This window comes from Cornus florida, unplaced genomic scaffold, assembly GCF_030987335.1.
Source record: "Cornus florida cultivar Cherokee Brave unplaced genomic scaffold, ASM3098733v1 CherokeeBrave_3.0.0_Hap2_Chr11, whole genome shotgun sequence".
Classification (NCBI taxonomy): Eukaryota; Viridiplantae; Streptophyta; class Magnoliopsida; order Cornales; family Cornaceae; genus Cornus; species Cornus florida.
The window spans coordinates 29,656,466-29,666,377 of record NW_026775581.1 but is presented as its reverse complement, the minus strand read 5'-3'; the positions used below and the strand labels follow the sequence as shown (position 1 = coordinate 29,666,377).

The following is a 9,912-nucleotide window of genomic DNA, read 5'->3' as shown; positions in this document are numbered from 1 at the left end:
AGAAGGCAACTTCTCTCTAAACATGTTCTCTTGCAATACTATTTGGACTATTTTTTTTTTTGTTCCAAATATACATTTTATCATATATATTATACACCTCTATTATTTATATATACAGAGAGTAATATATATATTTTTTCTTTTTTTGTGTTCTCGGGTTGAAAGCTCACAAGTCCATGAGCCCAAAATTTTTTTATTTTTTATTTTATTTTTAAGCTTCTTTATTTTTCTTAAATGAATAAATAGTTCTACTTTTGCGGTTCTACCTAAGAAGTCTTGAATATTGTTTTAATTTAAACTAGATTAATAATTATATTATTAAAATTTAATAATTCATCATTTTATTAAAACTTTGATAAAAATAGACATCATCAAACACAATTTTTTTTTTTTTTTAGTATTTGAAATTATAAGGGTAATTTTAGTATACAAAATTACTTTATTTTCATTTTCATACTATCAAAACTAACAAATTAATATTTTTATAAAATTTTTCTACATAAATTTCCATACTAATCAAATATTTGATAGAAAATGACTTTCCTTTTCATCTACTTCATTTTTTTTTTATTTTTCATTTCCTTTCTTTTCTTACTTATTTCTATCTAGTCACACGGTTAGTGATTGCAGAAGGAATAAGCATACCCTTATTGGCATCCAAAAACAATCTGGATTAGTAAACTCAAAATCACGTGACTTGTCAGCTTCATCTAGAGTCTAGACCCTTCGAACAAATTGGAGGTCTCCCCCACTCAAGTTAAAAAAATTACTAGCAAGCCCACACAATGGATCCGCAAAAGAACGAGGCCCTATCACCAATCTTCGGAGCACTAAAGGGAGAAAAGAGAGAGATGGACATGAGAGGAAAACGAAATTGATATGAGATCATAATAATCGTTACACAACGTTTATTTCTCATTAAATATTTTAAAATTTTATGCTCACAATTATTTACATACCTTTCAAATGACGCAAAATGTGTTATTTCTCCTTTTGACAAAAAGGTGACCATAAGTGGTATTTCTAAAATTATTAGTCTTTCATTTTTTTTTTTAAGGCAAGCAATACGTGCATACACCAATTTTTACTCCTATGAAGACTTGAACCATCAACTTTTTATTTTGAAAGATGATAAAATACCACTAAAACTTGGATAAATTCATTATATTCTAAAAAATTATTTGTCAATTTGTGTCTCCGTTTGTTTCGATATAAAATACTCTTTTTGGAATTTTTTTTTTTTTTTTTCGGGTAAAATATTTTTTACTTTTACTTTGTCAGAATTTGACAAAAATCTACGTCGAAATTGAAATCGAGTTCATCGAGCATGTAAAATAATTTACCAAAAATTTATGGATAAATTATTTTTGTTAAATTTTAATTTTTTTTTCCTTCATAAATATTTTATAACAACCAAAAACAAGAAAATAAAAAAATATTTTATATCCGAACAAACAGAACCTTAAAGTAGAATGGCCGTAGAAAGAATAAGATTAAATACACATGCTAACATTTCATTCAATTTTAGTAATTGTTCCAGTACTATTTATGAGAATCCGTGATATATTTTGAAAAATTATAGGGTTAAATGCAAAAAATTCTCCCTGAACTATTAACTAATTAGTAACAAACCCCTCAGAATTATAAAAATTGCAAAATCCCCTTAACTATACATTTTTTGTGGCAGATGACCCATCCGGCACGGGCACGGGCACGGGCACGGCTGCCGGTTAAAACTCACTGGTAAAATACCATGTGTGGTCACATAACCCATAATATTTAATTTAAAGACCATAATACCCTTATAAACATAAAAATACTATATTGCCCCTTATTTGACACCTAAACACAAACACACCCTCTTCTCACAGCTACACCCAAACACGCCCTTATCACTCTGCATCACACACACACACAAATATAATGTATATCCTTGGAACCACTGTTCATCTTCTTCGCACGTTTTTTACAAGAAAAAAAAAATGGCTTTTTTCTTTCGTATTCCGAGCTTACACCCATGCGAAAAGGGGCATTGACAGGGCTATTAGATCGGGCAATGCTCTCGATGAAATAAAGAAGTATATGAACCTATTTGTAGTGCCAAATTATTGGGTACAGTTCCTTACTGAAACTTAGCTGGCGCAACAAAATATGTGAAACCTACAAAACAACAAAACCATAAACATTTAATTCTTCAAATTCAATACATACACATACATTGATAATCAATGATTTCAGAATCTGAATAATTAAATCAGAATCTGAGACACCTACTACTGATCAACAAAACCATAAATATTTAATTCTTCAATTCAATACATGCATACATTGGAAATCAATTGTTTAAGAATCTGAATAATGAAATCAAAATATGAGAAACCTACCGATCAATCCACAAAACCATAAATAATTAATTCTTCAATTCAATATTTATATATATATATAAAAATATGCATTGAAAATTAATGATTTCAGAATCTGAAATCATAATATCTGAATAATGAAATCAAAATATGAGACACCTACTGATCAATCCACAAAACCACAAATAATTAATTCTTCAATTCAATATAAAAATTAATGATTACAGATGATAATCAAAGAATGATGGATTGGAATTGGATACCTAGATAGGGAATAAATCTCTCGGCTTCTCTCTCTAGAACTTCTCCGCCTGCAGGAGGTGAGGGAGGGAGGTGGCTTGTTCGTCCTCCGTCACGGCGTCACTGGAAATAATCGATGTCGTCGCCACCGTTGCGCCCGCCCGCCCATCGCCGGTCCCGCTGCTCACAGCCCCAAGCTCTCCACGGCCGAGCCAACATCCAAGCTCTTCACCGCCGACCGATTCCAGACCCACCGCCCATCACCGGATCTGTCTCACCGGTTCACAGCCGCGCTTCATCACAAGCCGCTGTCGTCACCGCTGTGCCAGTCACTGAGTATCACCGCTGTTCCTTCTTCATTTGGGATATTGCACATAAACTTCTAGTTTGCAGAGACATATATGATATAGATGTATAATATTATATTATAGAGTATTATATACCAAGGCCACGTCAGCAAGTTAAGGCGAATTTGAAACTGCATCGTTTATTAGTAAGGACAAAATTGTCTTTTGCTTTTCAGGTGACGTGATGGGCTGAATTGCAACAAAATAAAAGTTTAGGAATTTTTTTTTTTTATAGTTCAGGTAATTTCTTGAAAAATCCTATTAGTTTAGGAATTTTTTTTTTACATTAAACCCTAAATTATATTTAGGCCTCTTTAAGTTTGTCATTATTGCACGCAATGGTTGAGATTGGCTATTGGCTTTTATGGCACTGGCTCACGTGTTTACATGATCCACTAAAGTTAACTAGCGGTCACAATTGTCAGAGTGATGATGAATTTGCCTTTACTGAAAAGTCATTATTTACCTTTTAAATTTCACAAAATTAGAGCAACCCCAGCGCTCCCATTTTTTTCCATTCCGCATTTTATTTTATATAAAGTGTATAACCATGTCACCAATTTTATATAAAGTGTAAAGTCATATCAGTAATTAATTATACACTTATTTTGAAGATTGTAAGTTCTTGTTATGCACTCATTTTTTCATTATACACTTTATTATATTATTATTTTTTAAATAATAAAATAAATTTTGTTATTATTTATTTTCTTTTCCAACAGTTTTATTCTTAACAACTATAATACTAACGACTATAATTGTTTGTTCCGATTTAGATACAAGATTTTAAATATATATATATATATATATATACTAAAAAATAATAATATTACATATATATATATATATATATATATATGCATTACATAGCTTCCTACAAATAAAATAAAAAATACAAGTCAGAAAAAAAAAAAATACATTAATACTTCCACACATGAAAAAAAATATAGTAAACATTACAATTAATTGCCCCTTTTTGCATAACGCGTCATAATTTCATTTTGTCTTTTTACAATTAAAATTTGACTATCTTTACATTAATTAATTAATTCAATACATATATAATAATTATTTTATACACCATCATATAATATTATTTTTTTCATTTTATATCATTATCTCACACACAATGGCTCACTGCGCCTGCAGACTGTCAGACGCCACCCCATTCTTTATATGTGAAGAGTGGGGTGTGTAATAGGAGTTGGGCCCCACAAGTGGTAAGCTGCACAACAAGCAATATGCTTCTACACCGTCGTCATAGATATTGTACAAACTGAGCTTGCGCTGGGGGTTGCTCTTACAATGACAGATTTATATTAATATACTCCGTACATTATATTGATTGCCATCACCATTGTCATTCTGGTCGTTGACATCTTTTTACCAAAAAATTTCAAAATAGCTGAAAAGTGTAATATTTTGATCACCATTAAGGCATAGAAATTCTCAAGACGTTGCCATAGTTTTCACAAAAAATCCAACTTTCAATATCTTAATCTAGGTGTTCCTTGGAAAACCAGTGAAAATTAGAAGGGGAATAAAGTACTAAAATCATTTCCAGATTCATCCCATTCTAAACCTTCGGCTACAAGTCCAACAAATGAATAAGTTATTATGCCCGTGTATTTATATTGAGTTCTCAAGTTTCACTTTGTTTTCAAAAAGTATTAATTACATACCTGCATATATTTATTTATACAAGCTATTTTTACCATACACTACAAGTCAAGAGGTTAAAAACATTTTACCTTAATATATATATAACATGATCCGTGTATTTTTTGTATTAATATATATATATATATAAGTCAAGTCAAGAGGTGGTCAAGAGGTTCCTTGTAGTGTATTGTAAAAAAACTTAACATGATTCTAACGTGAATCTGATCTGTTAAGTTGGATATGGATTATGTTTTTGATCCGGTAACTCGACAATGATCCGAATTGAATAATTTAATTGCTTAACAAATCAAATATGGTTAGGGTTAAAACGATCCGATAAGAACACAATCTGATTATATAATATATGATATATGTTATATAATTTTGGATTTATATAGATTTGAACAGATTAACCAATCGAAAGTAAGATAGAACATGATATGGTAGTGCTAAAAGCATATTAGAAAATATCATTGTATATATTTGCACCCACACATTCCAGTATTCCACTAAGAAATCAGAAGAGGCTTACAGTATTATGCCGAAAGGACGAGGGGGAGTGAGAGGCCAGATCGTCATCAACTCGCCAAAACCCTAGTTCATCTTCTCAAATGTGTATAATGTTTTTTTCTGTTTTTTTTTTTTTTCTCTCCTGTTACAATATAGAAGCCTAGTTTTTTTTGGGTAGATAATGGACAAACCCAATTTTCATGATGAAAAGATGAGTTTATTATACTATTTCTCTCTTCTATTATCCTTCTGCTCAAATACAATATAGAAGCCCTATTATTATTATTATGGTTAAACAATAAACAAGCCCTAATTTCATGAATTTTTTCTCTTTTCCCTTACAAAGATTATCATCATTTTTTTTTCCTTTTTCCTTTTTCCTTTTTCCATGTTCTCTCTCCCATTTTGTTTCCCATTGTTTGCTTCTTGTTATTCTAATCTTGTTTTGTGAAATAAATAAATAAATAAAAACTTGATCTATTCAAAAGAGTAGTTTTGTAATTAAACGGATTGCATTATTGGATTGGCCATCCGAGAAGTAGAATTTCGGAAATGGATTCATTACTTGAAAATTCGTCAGATTATCGGATCGAAACGAATTGCTTTTATGCTCATCGAATTTGGATCGGATCAGCTGTGATCCAATCTGTTTACAAGTCTACACCCAACCGAGGAGATTACTTTTTGAAATTTTGTCAAAATACCCCCACCAAGTCAAGGGTTTTTATGCAATTCATCCAATTATGTGAATTTAACTAAAGGCTTCTATTTTTTTTTCTTTAATAATAATATTTGAACTTATATTTTCCATTAAATGCATCACTGTATTTTCAATTACAGAAAAACGTAAAAATAAATAAATAAATAAAGAGTAAACTTCATATATAGTTACAAGTGCATCTACATGTTTTTTCTTTAGTATATGCCTAGCACAGTAAAATCTTGTTATAGGCTTTCCCCATATTTTTTAAAAAATATTCAACCAAACAAAATGAGAGAAAAGTCTTTTTAAAAAAATTAATATTAATATTTGTAGATGTAATTGTCTGATCAATTGTCCATCTAATATACTTATACATATATGAATTGTATAAGATATAATATAAATAATACAATAATGGTATATATATAATATATAATATGTGTCGCGCCCAAATTTTCCTTACAACACCCTCGTATGGAGAATGTTTGTGTAAATTATGTAAATGAAAATGCTTTGGGGAAATAAGACTTTTAATGCGATAAAAAAGTAAATAAAGCTTGACTAATGGAGTCACCACCTAAGATCGAGTTTTGGTGTGTTAGGTCGGTCACCTAAAATATGTGCATGTGAATTATACGTGACATCCTATAAGATGACATCCATACGGTCTACCAAAACTAGATGAACAGATTCAGAGATCTAATTAATACATGGGGAAGGTGTTAGGCACCCCATGTATCCATTCTTATACATGGTTGCCTAAATTCCATGTGATTCTCCAAGTGTACCTATGCGTGTCAGTGCAAGTAGAACTTTAAAAGATTTTTTTTATTTTATTTCTTTGGGCTTTTTAGATGAGATTAAATCTACTATGAATACATAAACTCATTTTTTAGGTGTGTAGACACCCCATTTTACCCTCCCACTTTAAATGCACCAACCATCTAGACTCCGAGAAGGAATGGTGTTTCCATCTCCCAAGACCATTTCTCGGTAGGGCCCATTTACGGTAGAAAACTAAAAACAAAGAACCGGACCGTCCGATTAGATATCAAACTTCACCATCACATGTCTAACATCATACAACCCCAAGAAACATTTCGATCGACCACATCAGACACTTCCCGGCACCCGATTACCAATTTCCCGAGAAGTGCAAAATTGAATTGTCAGAACGACAAATGAACTTCACCACTATGTCCAAAGCAGCCAAAATCCCTAAGGTACCCTTCACCCATCACTCACCTTGACTAGACCCCTCGGTAGGGCCCGAATGGTCAACCCCGAGTTTGACTTTTCACACTGATGGTCAAAATTACCTATGAACTTCACCATTATGTTTAGAAGATCCAAAAACCTTAAAAAGCATTATAATATTGCTTACCTTCCAGGAATGGTCCTCGGCTCTGGATTGTGTGAATTTTTGCATTAATAATTGGCACTGTCTATGGGAAGTGCAAAATGATCATGTTTTCGACCCAAATTAGGGTTGCCACACATACATTATTATTACGGTTTAGACCCAATCTGGGATTGCCATACATACATTATTACTACGGTTCAGACCCAATATGGGGTTTCCACACATATATCACCAATGGCGAAATTTTCTCACCAAGGTTGTAGTCAGCCGCCGTCACATCAGTTAACTTTTGTTGTAGTATACACCTTTGTTCACAATAATTTCTCTGTAAAATAAGATTCTCTCTCAGTTTCAAGAGAGTGATATGATTGTATTTCACACACTTAGCTATGACATTTCAAATCCTTTATTACAAATTAAAGGAACACTTTTTTTGTTATCAACTTTACTTTTAATAAGTTGTTTCAAATAATTCATTCTTATTTTGATATGTTAAGATATTCATGTTTAAATTATCATTTATTATGAGTTTATTAATAAAAGAAAATCTAATTAGACAATGACATATTTAAAGAAAATAAAATAATTTCTTTAAAACTCTACCACAAATTACCTACTTTATTTTTAATAAAACTCTATCACATTATACAATGATATATTTAAATTAAACAATGATTATTAATATAAAAAAATTTATTACTTGATATAAAAACAAAATAATTTCTCTAAAACTGTATCACAAATTACTAATTATTATGTAATACCCCGTAATTTTAAAGAATGTATTTAAATTAATTTTGTGTTAGGTTAATTAATTTTATTTATTTATTTATTTGTGCATACTACATTATTATATTAAGTTCATTTAATTGTGCATGTAAATTAATTGAGTATGTTAAAATAGTAAATTTATTCATTTAATTATGCATGTATTATTATTAATAATTTTATTTGTTGGTTATGCTTATATTAATCATTATTAGTTAATTAAAGTATTATATTTGTGTTATATAGTATTATGATGATATAATGTATTATTTTGTAATAATAATAATTATATTAGTTTAATAATAATAATAATAATAATATAATAATAATAATAATTATAAAAGTTTATTAATAATAATATTAGTAATAATAATATTAGTATTAAATCAAGGTAATGATGAAAAATTAAATACTAGGATAGAATTTCATTTACTATGGTAGAATGGTGGATCAAATATCTTGATTAAAGATAGCATTGTCTTAAAGCCATATAGGTAGGAGTATGAGAAATGGGTGAGAAGTTAATAAAAATTAGATATTTGTAATATTTATATTATATATTTTGTATATAAATTAACTAGCTTGCCTTAGAAGAAAATAAAGGGAGGTAGAAGCAAAGTATAAATTCTAGAGAGCTATTTTATAAGAGTGAAAGGAAAAGAGAAAGAGAAAGAAGCTTGGACCGGTGTAGGCAATTTTACCCGACTACGCGCAGACCGGCGGATTTATTTTAAATCCAAAAAGGCAAGTTATTATCTACTTTTCCCCTTTGAATTAATAAATTAATTGTTTAGCTTATTTTTATGCATGGAGCCAAGGTTAGGAGGTTAATAAATAATTAATTTTATTTTATTAAATTAATGGAATTTTAATTATATAGGATGGTATATATTTATTTAATGTCCTATGAAATTAATAATGGCTAAAAATAATTAAATAAGACTTAAGGGATTTTTCTAGAATTTTCTAGATTTTTCCGAGCATTTTCTGCAATTTCCGGCGACCTTCCGGCGAGTTTTCCGGTCGCCGGCAGTGGGGGAGACGACCGGAGTGATCCGGTGCGACGCGGCGCACCATAGGAGGGTGTACGCGCGCATCCTGGCCATTAGTGGAGTCTGATTGATCCGGTGCATCGCGGTCCATGATACCGCGGTACACCCGGATCTGTGGGCGTTGGATGGAGGGAAGATAGGGTGAGATGATCCGGTGTGACGCGCATGTAGGAAAGGTGATGCAGCCAACCAACCGGAGGACGCCACGTCAGCAGGAAGCCATCAACGCGCGCGTGGCAGCGCGTGCGCGCGCGTGGGACTCTCCAGACGCGCGTGGGAGCGCGTGGCTGATGCCAGACGCGCGTGGAGGCGCGTGGGAGAGTGGGGAAGGTTGGGCTGCGCGTGGGGAGGCTCTGGGAGGCGCGTGAAGGCGCGTGTGGGGTCCCTACAGCTGCTGGAAACTACCAGAATACCCCTAGGGCCTGTTTTGTAAATTCCAGAACCTTAAACTTGGATTTTTAGGTACTGTGTTGGTAATTACGGGTTTAACGGGCCACGAAATTATTATTTTAACACCCGTTACTTATTCTGATGACCGATTAATCTTTTCTAAGCATTTATTGGCTCGTTCTCAGTACGGATACTAATGTGGTTTATTTAACGACATTGTTAAATATAAATAGTGGTATTATCGTATTTAATGGTATCAAACATTACTGTTAAATTAAATAAGGCCATGGTTTTAGTCAGATAAATTATCCATGATTATCTTATGGGATGTTTATACTGTTAATCGTATATAAACCATGATTATTATGCTGTGTGCATTGCAGGGAATAAATGGACTGTTTATTTTGTCGCATTTATACTATATGGATGTGTTGCCATATAGAACCATGTGAGCTGACTAATAAGTTTAGACTCATTTATACCTTATGCATTCGTTGCGATAGACAGATGTGTG

At 31.7% G+C, this 9,912-nt stretch overlaps 1 long non-coding RNA gene across 1 annotated transcript; it reads right to left on the bottom strand.

The window, feature by feature from the left end:
• Positions 1–1,493: 1,493 nt before the first annotated feature.
• LOC132286329 (uncharacterized) lies at positions 1,494–2,999 on the bottom strand. The gene is made up of 2 exons (XR_009472751.1): positions 2,627–2,999; positions 1,494–2,160 (listed from the first exon to the last, which is right to left on the bottom strand). It is a non-coding gene; the product is annotated as an uncharacterized LOC132286329 (long non-coding RNA).
• Between the last annotated feature and the right edge of the window lie 6,913 nt (positions 3,000–9,912).